Source organism: Gopherus flavomarginatus, chromosome 1 (genome assembly GCF_025201925.1).
Source record: "Gopherus flavomarginatus isolate rGopFla2 chromosome 1, rGopFla2.mat.asm, whole genome shotgun sequence".
In the NCBI taxonomy this organism is placed as follows: domain Eukaryota; kingdom Metazoa; phylum Chordata; order Testudines; family Testudinidae; genus Gopherus; species Gopherus flavomarginatus.
Window position 1 is genome coordinate 9389647 of NC_066617.1, and position 16393 is coordinate 9406039.

General features: G+C 41.7%; 1 protein-coding gene across 3 annotated transcripts in view; it reads left to right on the forward strand.

The window, feature by feature from the left end:
- The window catches only part of CHCHD3 (coiled-coil-helix-coiled-coil-helix domain containing 3), a 281390-nt gene that overhangs the window by 33240 nt on the left and 231757 nt on the right, over positions 1-16393 (forward strand). The window lies entirely within an intron of this gene.

Here is a 16393-nt window from a genome sequence, read left to right on the forward strand (position 1 = left end):
CTGTGAAAGTGAGTATTTCTTCCCATTTATAGACCAGTGGTTTTTATTTAAAGACAACCTGACAGCAAATTGACATATGGTTAAATAGGTACCGAAATAAAGTATTCTGTATCTCCTTGACAAAGGTGAATGAGGAAGCTAGATTAAGAGGGTTCAATTTAAAGGGTTTACAACTTTATAATGGCATTGAAGGCAATTTTAACAGGTCTAATAAAACTTCACACAGGCAGTGATACTTCTGAAAGGAAACAAAAATTAGATCCATATTTACATAAATTGGCCACTTCTTCACTGAAGCCATTAATTGCAAGGAAATGACAGGTTGCTTTAAACATACACGTTTTGAAGAACAGTTGATATTTCTTGCTTTTTTATTACAGTTAGAGTTGGTGAAATTGATTTTTGTTGTTGTTGAGGTTGTACGCAGTTTGAAAAAAAAAGGGAGAAAATATCATTGTGAGTCAAATAATCTAAAAATTGGGAAATTTTTTGGTGAATTGGAAAGCAGGTGTTCAACGTGAAACTGATTTTTTGATTCACAAAATACAGGTCCTTCGCAACTTACACGCATTTAACATGCGCGATTTTAACTTAATGCGTACGGCCGGAGTCGGGGGGGCATAGCCTCAAGATTTAAAGGTCCTGGGGCACCAGCTGTGGCTGGCAGTCCCGGGGCCTTTAAATCACCCAGGGGGCTCCCAGCTGCAGAGGTGGCTGTTAGCCTCTATGGTGAACTAAAGGGCCTGAGGCTCCAGCCACTGTGGAGCTCTGGGCCCTTTAAATGCCAGCCCCAGCCCGGCTGCCAAAGCTGCGGGCGGGATTTAAAGGGCTCCTCCGGGTTCCCTACCGCAGCGGGAAGCCCGGCAGAGCCCTTTAAACCCCGCCCGCAGCTCCAGAGGCCGGGCCCGGGGGGCATTTCAAGGGTGGTGGGGAGCCCGGTGGAGCCCTTTAAATGCCCCTTCCCCCCCGGCCCTGCCACTGGAGCTGTGGGTGGGGTTTAAAGGGCTTGGGGATATAATTTTGACTATAGGCGGTTTTCGCTTTACACGATAACCTTGGACCGGAACCCCCGCCTAAGATAAGACTTGCCTGTATCCAGAGAAGGAGGTAGTGTTGATGATAGTACCTTTAGTCCAATGATCAGGGCCTTCTGCCGGATGTGGAGAAAGGATTTGAACACAGGTCTGCCACCTCTCAAAAGAAAGCTCAAACACTGGGCTATGGGATATTTTTGGGTCATTCTGTCATTCCAGTTCAAACTATTTCACTTCGTATAAATAATTGGAGCATAAACTTAAGCTTGAGTCTCCTGTATCCTAGGTGAGTACCCTTAGTACCAGGTTATAGAGTCCTTTTTCTCTCTCTAGCCCAATGACTATTCATTGTCATTCATAGAGGCACTTCGTTGGTAATGACAATTCACTGTTTTCTCTCTATGAAGTGCATTTTTTGACAAATTTTTCATTTACCAGAAATATTTTGATCACTCCAGTTACCTGTTCCTTGCATCCCTTAACTGTGTTCTGTTTAACTTATATTATAAGCTTCCTGGAACAGGGACCTTGTTTTGTGAGTGCATTTGGCATATTCTGTTATAGAAATAATACTGTCTGTTTTGAAGAAATTGGTACTGAGATCACCTTTCCATTGTGGGCTAACATCAGCATTCCATATCTAACTAAATTTCTTACAAGATACAAAACTTTTCTGTTCTGAGAAATAGTCAAGTAAGTGATAAACATCCCGTGCCACTTGTGTTCTGAATCATATCCATTTGTGCTTTTTATGCTAAGCTCTTTGTGACAGGTACTTTGTAAAGTATCATGAAGGCACTCTAGGCTGTATTGAGATTTGCACTTAAAGCAGCGCTGAATCCTGCTAATTCTCATTTTAACTATTAATCTTGGAATTCAGCATGCTTATAGTTTTGGGGCAGGCAAATTTTCTATAATTTGTGATTAAATGGTCACTAACTTTGATAGAGGAAGCATTTAAGAGTCTTGTTGAATTTTTCCTTTGAGATGAACTCTTTCAGATTCCACATCCATGGGCACTTGGGGCTCAGGGCAGTGAGAACGAGCAGCAAGACGGAGTTTTAACTATGGAAGCGTCAGCAGGGTTTTGGGCAGACAGGGTGTGCATAGAGGTTTGCATTAGTGGAGAGATTAGAGCTGTGCAAGGGAAGAATTGGTTGAAGGGGATGGGAACTGTGGCAGGTAGGAGAGCCCAAGACAGTATGTCCTGAGCCATCAGCAATTTTTTGCAGGGCTACCCAGGAGCTGGTGCTTTGGCTGTCCAGAACACTAAGATAGCAGCACCACAGGAAACCTGACCTCATCCTACACACAACTTCCTCACCCATGCGTATCCCTGCTTAATCCCCTGTCTCGCCAAAGCCCATTTAATCTTCATAGAGTATGAGTAGGGCAGGAGTTTATGGAGGAGAGAAAAAAGTAAGGCTTGAGTTAGGAGTGGACTTGGGGTGGGAGGAGCAGAGTGGAGAGTTATACATGATTCTGGCAACAAACACTGCAGCACAGACATACTCCTGGGGGAAAATAAAAATTCTGTGCACAATATTTTAAAATTCTGCAAATTTTATTTGTCAGAATAACACTACTTAATGCCAGTTTCAATTATTTTGGTAATTTATTTCAAAATACCTGTCAGCAATTAGTTCTGTATCGATACAGACGTGCACACAATTCTCCCTGGAGTAGAAAGTTAAAGAAACCCATGTGGTGACCCAGTTCCTGTTTCTCTGCTCTCCCCTAGCCCTGCCAGGGGACCTGACACCCACAACGCCTCCCCCCCTCCAGAACCCAGCTGTCCCCCTCTCCCCCCATCCAATACATCTGAGTCCAGCCGTGGGCCCCCCCTTAGCCCAGATACCCACACTCTCTCCCCTCTAGAATTCAGTTGCCCTCGAGTGCATCTGTGCCCCCTCCCCAGCCCAGGCATCCACCCTGTGGGCCCCCCGCCCAATACCCAGAGGGAGAAACAGCCTGATGCTCGGTCTGAGGTTTGTACGGAGATTCCTGTGCGCCACTGTCTCCTTCCCTCAGGGCATGCTGGGGAATGCAGCTAGGGGAAACCCTCGACGCACCCCCCCCCCGGCAGTGTTTTCTATGTGCGAGCTGGGCTCTGCTGAGTCCAGTGCCCCCTAGTGGTGGGCAGAAGCACTGCAGCCCCATTTCTTGGGGGGGAAGGAAATGCTGCGTGTACCACTGTGGTGCAGAATTCCCCCAGGAGTAATTATTGCTTTTTCAAATCACAGTTGAGCACTGCTTAGCGCGGGGCAGGATGTCTCCACTTGGTCATTATCACTTCGCTGTCTTACTCTCCCATTCTCCACCTATGGATTGAAGGATCCAGCGCAAAATTTTTGCCTTAAGGTTTCATTTAAAAAAAAATTGTGTTTTTTTCATTGCAGATATACATGTAAATAGATATGTGACTCTTTTAGCCTAGCCTTGCGGGAAGCAATCACAGGTGAGCTGGTAGTAACAGTAAGGTGAAACGGTAGTAACAGCGAGCCCTTACTGAGGTCTGAATGTCAGAAACTAATTAAATCCATTAAATGCAAATGTTAAGTATAGGCAAGTAAAAACAAAACCAAAGAAAATAAATGCAAAAAAATTTTTTTTTTCAGTATTAGAGTTTCGACAACTAAAGTCACAAAAGTCATAAAATTTGAAAAATCCAAGGTTCCAACCATAATGTTAACTTGGCTATGCTTTTTCTGGTGCAGGTAGTAGGTTTTGTTGTTTTTTCTTCTAGTTTAATATTTTTATATTGTAAAATATGTACCATACAATATGCAAGAGGTAGTTAATACTGCATTCAGAACCTTAACTCTTGTACTTACTGACTTTATTTTGGGACTATGCATGCCTAAAATTAGGTTTTTGTGTTAATTACCCTAGCTAATCTCTTAAATGTTTTGTCCAATACCAAACATTTAGGACCAAATTCTTCCCTCGGAGGCATGCCCAGCTTCTGTACAAAAAATACTGCTGGTGTAAGTGGCTGTAACTCCAGTGAAGTTCTTGGGAATTGCCGCTGCTATGCTAGTGGCGAATTTAGCTCTCTGACTAAATATGAGCTGTTTGCGGCATGTATCTGAGGGTAGCATTTGCCCTTAAAAAAAAGAAATCCACTTAGGAATAGCATTCTTCAGGGCTGTACTCTGGTGATTTGATCTGTTGCTCTTAAATACAGAAAATTCAGAAAGTATATAATAAGGTCAGTCAAAGTGATTCTGGTATACCTTCCCTACGGATGATTATCTTTCTGCTTTTTTTCCTAGTACACACATCATTAAACTTCCTGAGGGCCTCTGAGGGATTCCTGTCTCTTTCAAAAGAGAGAAGCATATTTTGGTTTTTAAGGTGGATGCCTGTCCCCAGGGCTTTATTTAGTGTTGGTGGAGTGGAAGGATGGTTCATGACTGTTCCATGGAGTGAGAGACTGGTTTTGACAATTTGTTGGTTTGTAGACCATGTACAACATTGTTTGGCCACTACTAGACCATTTAAAAATCATTTTGTAGAAAGAAAATACAAGTTGTACTTCATAAGACACATTGCACCTCCATTTCCCAGCCTGCATACCAGCTCTTGTGTTCTCTCATTCACGTTGTTGGGCAGCAAGTCCAGAAGCCAGAAAATCCACTGGAAGAGTGTCTGTAACTTTATTTTTTTGGCACCACCAGTGTCATTGGCACTTCATATATGTTAGGCAAGGCCCCTCACCTGCTAATGTACAGTCTAGGGTAACAGATCAAGAACCAAGGAGTGGCTGACAACCACCAAATACCAGCGCAACAAGTAATTTTGGTTAGTTGGGTTTTTTGTTCTGCTCTTCCAACCAGTGTCTTGGGTCACTGAAGTCTCCTGACTGGCTTGTAATGCTTTGTTTTTAATCATCAGTCTAATTATTTCTGATAAATGTGTAGCGGCACACTTTACTTTAGCTGTACTTTCAGGAGACTGGTGTAAAACTTACTTGAAGACATTAATGACTTAAAAACATATTCTCCCTGCGTATCCACGGAACATGTGCAGTGTGTGGGCAACACTGGTGTGAGCTTTCCCTGAGTTACCAGTGTGCTTCAGTCTGACCTGGAGGAACCTAGTTCAAGGGTGAGAGGAATTCAGTCTCCAAGACTAGTCACTTATAGACAACTCTTGAGAGTGTGAAGAAAGGTGCTATTTTGGTGGTGGCTTTTATGTTGTGGATATTAGTCGGCTGGGAGCAGGCTTTAGACCTCCAACCCATTTTTAATAGGCCACTCACTAAACAGTCGTCAGGTAGTAATGATTATGTTTCTGGTCTGCTTGGGATTTAAACCTGAAGGTGAAAAACTCTCTCCATCTCTCCCACTTGTTTCTTATCCCAGTCCCCAAACTTTTGTTAGGGATTTTCCGTATTAAATATACGGATGGCTTCATTCCTTTTAAATACAGTATTTGCCGTAACACTTTTTTTGTAAAGCACTAATGTTTTGGACCTTTCCATAACTTCTGACTAGCATATGTGGTGGTTAGTATTATTTGTATTTTCATAGTGTCTAGGAATTCATGGACTAGGACCCCATTGTGGTAGGCACTGTGCAACACAGAACACAAAGATAGTCTCTGAAGCAAAGAGTTTATAATTTAAGAGTACACCTACACTACCTGCCGGATTGGTGGGTAGTGATAGATCTCTTGGGGATCGATTTATCGCATCTAGTGTAGCCATGATAAAATCAATCCCCAAGCACTCTGCCGTCAACTCCTGAACTTCACCACGGCGAGAGGTGGAAGCGGAGTCGATGAGGGAGCGGCAGTGGTCGACTTGCCACCGTCCTCACGGCCAGGTAAATCGACATAAGATACGCCGACTTAAGCTACGCTATTTGTGTAGCTGAAGTTGCATATCTTAGGTCGACCTTCCCCCCCCTGACCCAAGTGTAGACCTAGCCTGAAATAGGGTATATGAGTGCCCAACTATGTACTCTATCTAGGTACTTTTGTGCACTACTACTGTAGTGTCTGAGCACCTCACAATCATTTCATGAGTTTATCCTTGTAACTCCTCAGTATTTTACAGGTGGTGGATTGTAGCACAGAGAAATTAGGTGGCTTGTTCAAGATAGCACAAGAAGTCTGTGGTGGAGCCAGGAACTGAATCCAGATCTCCTGAATCCCAGTTTAGTGCCTTAAACACGAGATTTTCGTTAATTATAAAATCAAGCTACTGTTTATTTAACTTACTGGGATTCCAGTGTATCGGACATAGAGAAGACATATTAGGCATCTCGTCAATCCCCTTTGGAAAAGGCAATTTCATTGGAGATTTTTTTGTTTTAACTATATTCTATAGTCTTCTTTGTGTATGCATGTTGACTTTTTATCCCATGGGCAAACTGCCTATTGTCATGCTTCAAAAACCTAATAGCTCAGAGTACTTTGTGTTTCAGGGCATGTATCATCTGGGGATGGTTCTAGCCCCTAATTGGATAAACATTAAAGAATATGAATTTATTTTTCTGGTCAGGTGGAAATTATTAATCTACTTGCACTGCATACAATTTGTACAATTGGCTAGATTAAAAAAAGAAGAATGAAAGTTGCAAGGTTCTTGTTTCCATTGGTTTTCAACTTATATAGCTGTCATGTGATGTGTGGAACTTAGCTGTGGTCCAAATTGGAGTGCTTTTTAAGTGGCAAACAGTGAAATAAAAGTTATTTTCATATTGTGTCTCAGATTGGAGGGTGAGGAAAAAGTCAGTTTAATTCTGAAGGCTCAATAAAATACATAATAAAACCTTAGCTTGATGTTGTTAATGTTTCAGGTTGCGAAGTTGTTTGTAACACTGTGCTTTCTGATTCAATGTGATTATTATCATGCAGTTAAGAATTTTCTTCCTGACATCTTCATTGACATGAATGTCTATAGAGCTGCAGTTGCCTTGCCAGATAGTGAGACAGATATAGTTTTGGAGACAGTCTTAAGGAGCATTGTCCCATACTGGATGGTAATGTAAGTGTTTAGTGTATATAGGAACATAGGAAATTTCCATACAGGATCATACCAGTGACCTGTATATCCCAGTATCCTGTTTCTAATAGTACTAGATGCTTCAGAAATAAGTGCAGGAGACCCGTAGTAGACAATTCTGGAACAGTATGCCCAGGGGAAGAATTTCTTTCTAACATTTGGTAGTGGTTTTCTTATGCTCTGAGTTATACTCCCAACTATTACTTTTTTTATACCATAAAGCATAACTGTGGATGTTCCATTTCTTTGTCCATTTTGTATTAACCTCCCCCCCACCTCCAACAAAGAACACCCTTTATCAATTTTAAATGTGTTGCCCTTCAGCTTCCTTGCATTGTCCCCTTATCCCTGCATTATGGGAGGGTAAGTTAAAGCTGATGATTTTCCTTCTCCATATTAGTCATTATCTTATATACCTGTCTTTTCTGTCAATTAACCAGTTTCACTTTTTTCACTGTTCTCATTTTTAGCCCCCTTGTGTCATACATTAATTGATTTTTAAGGTCAGAAGCAACTATTATGATAATCTAATCTGACCTAATGCATAATGTAGGCCATAGAACCCTGCTAAGTGATTCCTTTATCAAGCCCGTAAATTCTGGATGAGATGATAGATCTTTTAGAAAGCCTCATCCTTTGCTGTATCTGCTTTGAGATAGAATGGGCATAATGGACATGGTATTCAAGTTGGGCTGGGTAGTATTACTCATTTTTGTTGTTCTGGCATTATTACTATTCCCTTTCCTCCTAACATTTTGTTGTTTTCTTTTTTGACCATCTCAGTGCATCAAACAGAAGTTTCCTTTGAACTGCCCAGGACACCCAAATATTTCCTGCATGGCTGTAGTCAATTTAGAAACCAACAACATGCATGAATAATTCAAATTATTCCTTCAAATGTGCACCACCTTTTCATCAAAATTGAATTTCTTCTACCAATGTGTTCACCTGCTAAGTTCCCTTTTAAGTTCCTCACAGTCTTTGGTAGTTTCCATGTGTGATTTAGGGTCGTCATCTGCAGATGTTGCCACCTCACTGATTGCTTTCTTTTCTATGCTACTTTCTTTTGCTTTGTTTTCTGTCTTAGCTAGTTCTTAATCTGTGACTGTACTTTAGCTATCACATCATGACTGCTTAGTTTTCTTAACAGCCTCTTGTGAATAAATTTGTCAAAGGTTATCTTTCATCCACTGTTTTGTTGATATACACCTCTACCTCGATATAACACAACCCGATATAACACAAATTTGGATATAACGCGTTAAAGTGGTGCTCTGGGGGGGCGGGGCTGCATACTCCTATGGATCAAAGCAAGTTTGATATACTGCAGTTTCACCTATAACATAGTAAGATTTTTTGGCTCCTGAGGACAGCGTTATATTGAGGTAGAGGTCTATTGTTAAAGAATAATATTAGATTTGAATAATTTTTATTTACAGTTGTTTACTAGTTCTATTTTTGTAATGATCTTACTCAGTATCAAATTAAAGTTGCTTGGCTATAATAACTCAGGATTTCCTCTATTGCTTTTTTTAAGTAAAACATTTGGTACCCTCTAAGCCTCCAGTATAGTAATTGATTTTAATTAGTGTATAATTTTGTTCGCAACTGTGGTGCTTCATTCTTAAATTCCTTCTGAGATGTATGACTTTTTGCTCTTTAATTTATTCAAACGCCTCCTCGCTTTGACATCTTCATCTCTGACTGTGCCTCAGCTTTTTACCTGAAAGTAATAGATCTGGGTTAGGGAACTCTCCATCTTCTGAGGCAAAGGTTGATGCAAAAGAATTAGTTTGTATGTCTGCAGTGTCCCTATCCTGTGTAACTGCTTCTTTTAATCACAGGTAGTTCAGCAGACCCTCCAATTATTTCACAGCTACATCTGCACTGAATTTTTCTGATAAAACTTCCACAGTTGCTGTAGGAGCAGTATTTATTTATTTGTTTGTTTGTTTGTATTATGGTGGGGCTAGAGGTTCCTGCCACAATTGAACCTCATTTTACTAGGCATTGTACACATGTGTAGTATGATGCAATTCCTGTCCTGAAGAATTGATACTTTAAATATAGAAAACAAAGGATGGGCGAGAGGATGTAACGTACAATCGTTATGAACAGAGTGATGGCTTACAAACCTCATGTTAGTACCACGATTCTACCCCCTGCGCAATGTAGTTATAGCAACCTAAATCTCTGCCCATGCAATTGCACCAATGCAGCATTTTAAATGTAGACCTGCAATTATGCTTGCTCTACACTACTAACTTATGTCAATATAACTGTTGCTCAGGGCGGTGGAAAATCCACACCCCTGAGCAATATAATTATACTGACCTAACCCCCAGTGTAGACCTAACCCCCCTGTTGATGAGAGGGCTTCTCCTGTTGACATAGCTACTGCCTCTTGGGAGATGGAGTACCTGTGCTGACAGGAGAAGCTCTCCCGTCACCATAGGTAGCATCTTCACTAAGTGCAACTGCACCACTGCAGTGTACTAAGTGTAGGCAAGTCCTCGGGGCCTGGAGAAATGAAAATCTGTAGGCCTGGTCTACACCTTAAAACTTAGGTTAACATAGCTATAGTGCTGCACTGCAGCTACACCCTGTTGTAGACGCAGTTAGATCAACCTAAGAATGCTTCCATTGACCTAGCTATCTTCACTCAAGAGGTGTGGGGTTACTAAAACAATGGAAGAACTCCTTATGTTGCTGTCATGCGTGTCTAAGTTACGGTGCTACAGTGGCCTAATTACAGGGCTGTAGCTGTGCCACTGTAGTGCCTGTAATGTAGACATGGCCCCTGCAGCAGAAGAAAAAACATCTGGGACTGTTGGTGGGACACACTCACAAACATGAGGGTCTCTCACAGATGCAGAGGAAGCTTGGGCAGGACAGAGAGCCATGCTTTCAGGGGGCAGGGTCCCGATTTACTGCAGGACCATAAGGTGAAAGGAAGGAAGCTGACTTGGAACAGAGGAAGAGAGACAACATGATTCTGGTGAGAAGCCAGGTGCAGGCTGATGAGCCTGGAGTCCTCACAGTACTCTTCCTTAAGCCCAAAGAATAGTCCAGAATGGTGAGGAAACTGAGATGGGGAACTGCATATAAAGGTGCATGTTGTTGTTGTTCTGTCTTGAACTGAGTATTTTTCATGCTATTTAAAGAGTAATAGTGTTTAAAATCCTAGGCAAAGTCTATCTATATGTCTTGTTGCTTCACCTATCACTTGCCCCATAAGAATTAAATTGTGAACCCAGAACATCCACAGAACTGGAGTTTTGGGAGAGGATGTGCTGAAGCTATTGGGAGTCTGGAAGAGCCTGTACTAGTCACAGGTCCTAGGTAGATGGACCACATGGTCTCAGCTCTCAGCAAGAGATGTTAAACAGACAATGTGCTGGGGGCACAGCCTGGACTCTCTTCGAACTCAGAAGCCTTAAAGAGCACGTCAGGCTCCCAAAACAAGATAGATTAAAAACTAAAAATGAAGGAAAAATCATCAGACTTTTAAAATTTAAATTACAGGTTTATTTTTAAAAATAAACCTATATTTCAGGGTCTCAGACTCCGTTTACCTTAGGGCCAGTGCCAGTCCTCAAATCCTTCCAGCAGGCCAATGTTACTCAGGCCGCCCAGAACCCGTTGTCCATCTCTCGCCTAATAAATAAATAAATCTGTCCCTTCACCTGCCTAAGGCTCTGGGACAGAGTTTGGGTGGGGGAGAAGGTCTAGGGTAGTGGACTAGGGTGCAGAAGGGGTGAGAGGTTGGGCTCTGGGAGGAAGTTTGGGTATGGGAGAGGGTCTGGGGTGCAGGCTCTGGGATGGAGTTTGGGGGTTGGGGGTGTGTGGGGAGGGGGTGCAGGATTGGGGATGGAGTTTGGGAGTGGGAAGGGGTGTGTGGGAAGGGTGCAGGCTCTGGGAGGGAGTTTGGGGGTGGGAGGAGGTATGTGGGGAGGGAGTGGGAGAGCAGGCTCTGGGAGGGGGTCAGGGCTGTGGTGCTTACCTAGGGCTCCAAGGTGGGGCAGGGCGGGCTGAGGCGTCCTCTGTGCGCTTCTGCCCCCAGGCACCGCCCCCACAGTGTCTCATTGGCTGCAGGGGCACTCAGGGCAGGGGCATTGTGCATGCAGCCCTGCCATGCCCCTGGGCCCCAGGGAGGGGCCAGCAGTCACTGGAGCAAGCAGGCAGATGCTGCTCAGCTCCACAGGGTGGCAGGGGGGGCCAAGGGAGAGAACCGACCCTCAGACTGCTGGAGCCCTGCAAGCCACATTGGGGAGATTCGCGGGCAGGGACTTTGAGACCCCTGCTATATTTGAAATTGACAACTTATGTTAAGGTCTAAATTTACTATAATCTATTAAAATCATTAAAAAAAAATTAAATAACAACAAAGAAAGTCAAATCATTGAACTGGTGGAAGTCACTGACTAGGCACCAGGAACCAGAGTTTGTTGAAGTGCTTAACCAGCTTTTGACATAAATAGGCTTTTCTGTAAGTGCAGAGAGAATATTTTCTTCATTTCTGTTTATTTGACTAGTTCATTCATTCAAAGTTAGAAACAGTTTGGAAATTGAAAAAACAGGGAAAGCTTGTTTTCCTCTTCCAATCTCAGAATAAAAACCAGATGCTTGTTCTTAAATCCTGAGGGACATATTCATCAGAAACAGTTCAGTTCGCTAACTACAGATAATACTTCCTTAGTTTGATAAATCCATTGTAAATGCAAAGCATATTTTGTTAAACTTTTTATAACCTTTTTCTCTTGTGTAGCCAGCATACTGAGAGTAGTTTTATTTAATTAATTAAGAACAAAATGCTGTTTTTGTTAATTTTTTAGTTGCAAATACACTTTTTATTTCTTAGTGATTACGAAAAAAATTACAAATCAGAACAAGATAACAATCAATGAGTTAAATAAATAGGTTTCCTCCTTAATTGATTTAAACTAATCCACCTGCCCCAAACACACCAGTCTTAAGATGGTCAGGCAGGAGCTATACCAGGGTTGTGTGTCATATGATTTTACATACTTTAAATACAAATATTTATTGACTTTTTATATTGACTTGTACATCTCTTTGGTATTTTTTTTTCAGTTTTTGGCAATGTTGGTAGTCTTTTGTAAAGGCACTTGTGCTGTCTACCATACAACTGATAAATTTAAGAAATCGTGTGAGGTGTCCTAAATTTGTCTTGCAGTTTTTCATGACTTTTTTTTATTACTGATGTAATTAAATATCTTCAGTGATGTTTCTCTCTGTCTTCTAGGCTGGTCAATCCATGAGTATTTTAAATTCACTACATATTCTGAAGACTGGTGTGGTTGGGATCATAGATTGGTTCAGGAGTTGTCCTCTATCATAATAAAACCTTGTGGTGGGTTAGGATTAAGCATTGGTTCTCTGTTTTCTCAGTGTATATTTTTTGAGCTATGGTGCAAAACCACTTTGCTTTAGTTTTGACGGTGTATACACTGAAGTACCATTCACCAGTTCTTTATGGAACGGTATAATATCTGTGAGATGCAAACATTTCAAGATTTGTTATAGGAATAAAATGTGGGGTCTGTCTTTTATTTTCTCTTTGTTGTTGTTCCATTTTGTTATACCTTTTTATTTACTTTTTGGCAACCACTTTATTTTTACCTTCCCTGGATGACACTTGTTTGACCTGACCTATCTACCAGCTTCTAATGTTCTCTGGTAGTTTTCTTTGCCAGTTGTCTGTTTTGAATATCTTTTGATCTGAGCAGAAATTACCATTAGATGCGAAAAGTCTTTTTGCTTTTACCCAGAACCTGTTCTAACAGATGCAGTTTCTTTCAGATTCTTTGTTTTCCTGACAAATGAAATTTTGAGACTGTTTGTTTTTTCTCATACCAAGTCGTCCTCCTCTTGAAATTATAATCTTCGGTGAGATATCATAAATTTCTCATTTGGGAAGCATTCCACCTCTATAACAGAATCTTATTCAGTGATTTACCACTCCATTTTTATTCCCTATTAGTATTTGGCTGATCAATATGTGATTGATTGTTCATGTTAAATGTGTTATGTCTGTATGAGCTGATATCTGAATCTTATTTATTATACTTTAAAAGACAGTTCCATGCTTCATTAGACTTCTTGCGTAAGAAAAAAGTTAAAAGAACAATAAAATTCAGGATACTGATGCTGGTAAGCAGTATAATTGTTATGCTGTATATGTGCGTATGTTGCCAAGAGCTCAGTAGAGATGTGAAATATTGAAATATTTCAGAGTTAAGTTTAATGTATTCAGATTAGCGTAAAATGTTTTTTGCAATCCTTGTATTATGGCTGTGTGGTACCTTATAACTGTGGGCATTTATGCTGTTTACAGTCTCTGAGGAGCAAACAAAGCAGCATAGGCAGGGAACCATGCTGCCTAGAAAAACCTTTGTCAGGAAGGGAACACACAGCTCTCCTCCCAAAAGAGTTGATGGCTGGGAGCTGGAAGTGGGTGCCCTTGCTGGACTATGGAAGGGGATACAGATGCTGTTGTCCTGAACTGTGACAAGAAGTACCAGACAGGCTGCGCACAGGAGGAGTGCCAGAGATGTTGGAGCTAGAAACTGTGCTTTGTGTGGGAAGGTTTTAATCACTAGCTCTGGCTTCTCTGTTCCAGCAAGGGCACCCACTTCTCAGCTTCCAGCTCCCAGGCGTCACCTCTCTTGGGCAAAGACCTACATGTCTCTCCCTCCTGTCTTAAGTTTTTTCCAGGCTGCACTGTTCCCTGCGTATGCTGCTTTTGCCTCAGAACTTAAAAACAGCGTAATTGTCCACAGCTATAATGTACAACACAGGTCTTTTTAAGTAATCACATTTATTCTTAAGGTGAAAGTATTACAGAGAAAACATAGTAGAACAATTAAAGAACCTATACGCATACTAATAAGTTTACCAAAGATCTCTCCAGCTCCAAAAAGAGCTCTGGTAGCGCTCAATCCTTCAAATCTCACACAAGGGTTATTCCGTGGTTACAAGTTCATCATGCCTTTTGCTCAGAATAAGAACCCCTATGCAGAGGTGAGTCTTTCCTTTATACTAGTTAGGTCTTTGATCTATGAATATGTAGGTAGTCAAACAGTGGTTCTCTCCTTAATGTGTAGCTTTAAAAGGTTGGGTCTGGAGGTGGGAATTTGCATTTACCACCTCCTCCCCCGGGTATGTCCTAGGTAACCCACTTAACTTGTTTCTCCCACAAGTTCCTTCTTGGCTGGCATATTTAAAATAGTCCTTTGAAGCTCATAACATTTCCCAGGGTTTACATTGGCCATGTCTCCTCCCTAGAGAAGTTACATACAATCCCACCATTATACGTAAACTTTGCATTTATAATACAGTGGACGCCAAAGATATTTAAACTTAAGGCAATTTTTTACAATATCTTTGGTAGATCTTATTGAATTATCTGTCACGCGCCTCTCCTGGAAATGGATCCTTGTGATCTAAATGTCCTAGGCTCCCAGGTTGAGTATTGACACCCCAGAAGCTTAAGCACTTCCTTATTCAGAGCTCCACCCTTGTGGGCACTCAGGTTTATAGTTTACCCCTCCAGGGACATGTGATAGTTGAAGTAAATGTACACAGGCCTTGCAGATGCATTTCTAGAACAATAATTCTCTACTTTAGACAGCATGAGATGCACAGATCCAGGTAAAACAATGAGCATCTATATACCATTACCTGCCTCCGGTTCACATGAGTTTTGAGCATTCTTTTGGTTTCATGTCCTTTCAGCATTCCAAGACCCCTCTGTTGGTCTGCAGTCATCCAGTTCATGAATTCTCTGAATCACAGTTTCTCGTTCTGACCCCTTCAGTAAATCCCATCTGCTCCAACTAGTCCAGCAGCCAAAAGGTTCCTCCTTTTTAAGGAAACACACTCTTTGGTACCTCTCTCCTGAGCTGCTCAGCCTCTGGGTGTAAATGGCTGTAGTAACACCTCATTCTCTAGGGATCTGGAGAGAGTTGGCTTCACTTATTTTGCAGCTCTCCCTTCATTCTGTCATGTCATATACTGACACCTTAAAAACTCCTGCACCCCAATCTGGGTCTTTGCCGGTTGTGTGATATGTATATATCTCGTGAACCTTGTAACCAGTACTTGTAATCATGCATAACTCAAGCCTGACCCCACAGGTACAGTACCTTCTCTCTCAACTTGTGTATATTTGATTTTAAACGTGAACTTTAATAACTTTTTCACTTGTTGATGGTCCTTATTGATGGTCAGACACTTCACCCTGTCTCCTTAGCACTAGGGGAGTATCTGGAAAGAAGTAACTATCTGAGTCCAAGTAGGTAGCAATAAAACAGTGAGTGGGTAAACTGAGTCTCCATAAAAATACAGAAATTTCCTACATTCTTAACAGACTCTTAATTGCTTTTGTTTTGATCTGTGATGCTCACTGAGGTGCTGGGGGGGATTAGTGTGTGGTGCAACCTGTGAACTATAGATCCATGTTCCTTAAGGTTAATTGATACCTTTTGTGTTTTTAGCTTTTTGAGATGCTCTAAAATATGAGATACATATTTGGTACACATTAGGAAATAGAGTAATCTCATATAATAATAATAAACAGTGTCTATGAAATTGGAGAGAGTTTGAGACTCTGCTGGGTTAGGCCAAATGCAGATAAGACAAAAGTAGTAACAATGATTTGATGAGAGCAACAGGAGTAGCTGGCTTGGTTGAGCTCTCTAGCCCTGGTTAAGAGATGGGAGGATGAGTCCGCTGTTTTTGTCTCAGGCTATGCGGTCTTGGACTTCTATTAGGTTCATGACTGATTTTTGGAAGACCAAATAGTAGCCTGTGGTGAAGGTTGTTTTTTTTTTTCCTTTTAGTCTGGGGCCACGTCCAGTCTAGGGTATTAAAATCGATTTTAGATACGCAACTTCAGCTACGTAAATAACGTAGCTGAAGTCGAATTTCTAAAATCGAGGTACTTACCTGTCCAGACGGCGCGGCATCGATGTCCGCGGCTCTCCGTGTCGATTCCGGAACTCCGTTCGGGTTGATGGAGTTCCGTAATCGATGTAAGCGTGCTCGGGGATCGATACATCGCGTCCAGACTAGACGCGATATATCGATCCCCGAGCAATCGATTTTAACCCGCCGATGCCGCGGGTTAGTCTGGACGTGGGCTAAAAGTGTGTAAATCTTTCTCTGATGTGGACCTGCTTCCCTTATCCATGCCTGTGTCAGCTTACGAGATGGTTGCTGCAATTGCACCCTGTGGTGCTACACATTGGGACCATTTAGTCTCAGGGAAATGCAAAATGCAGCAGGTCATTTGAGTGATGTGTGAGGCAGTACTCTGGAAATT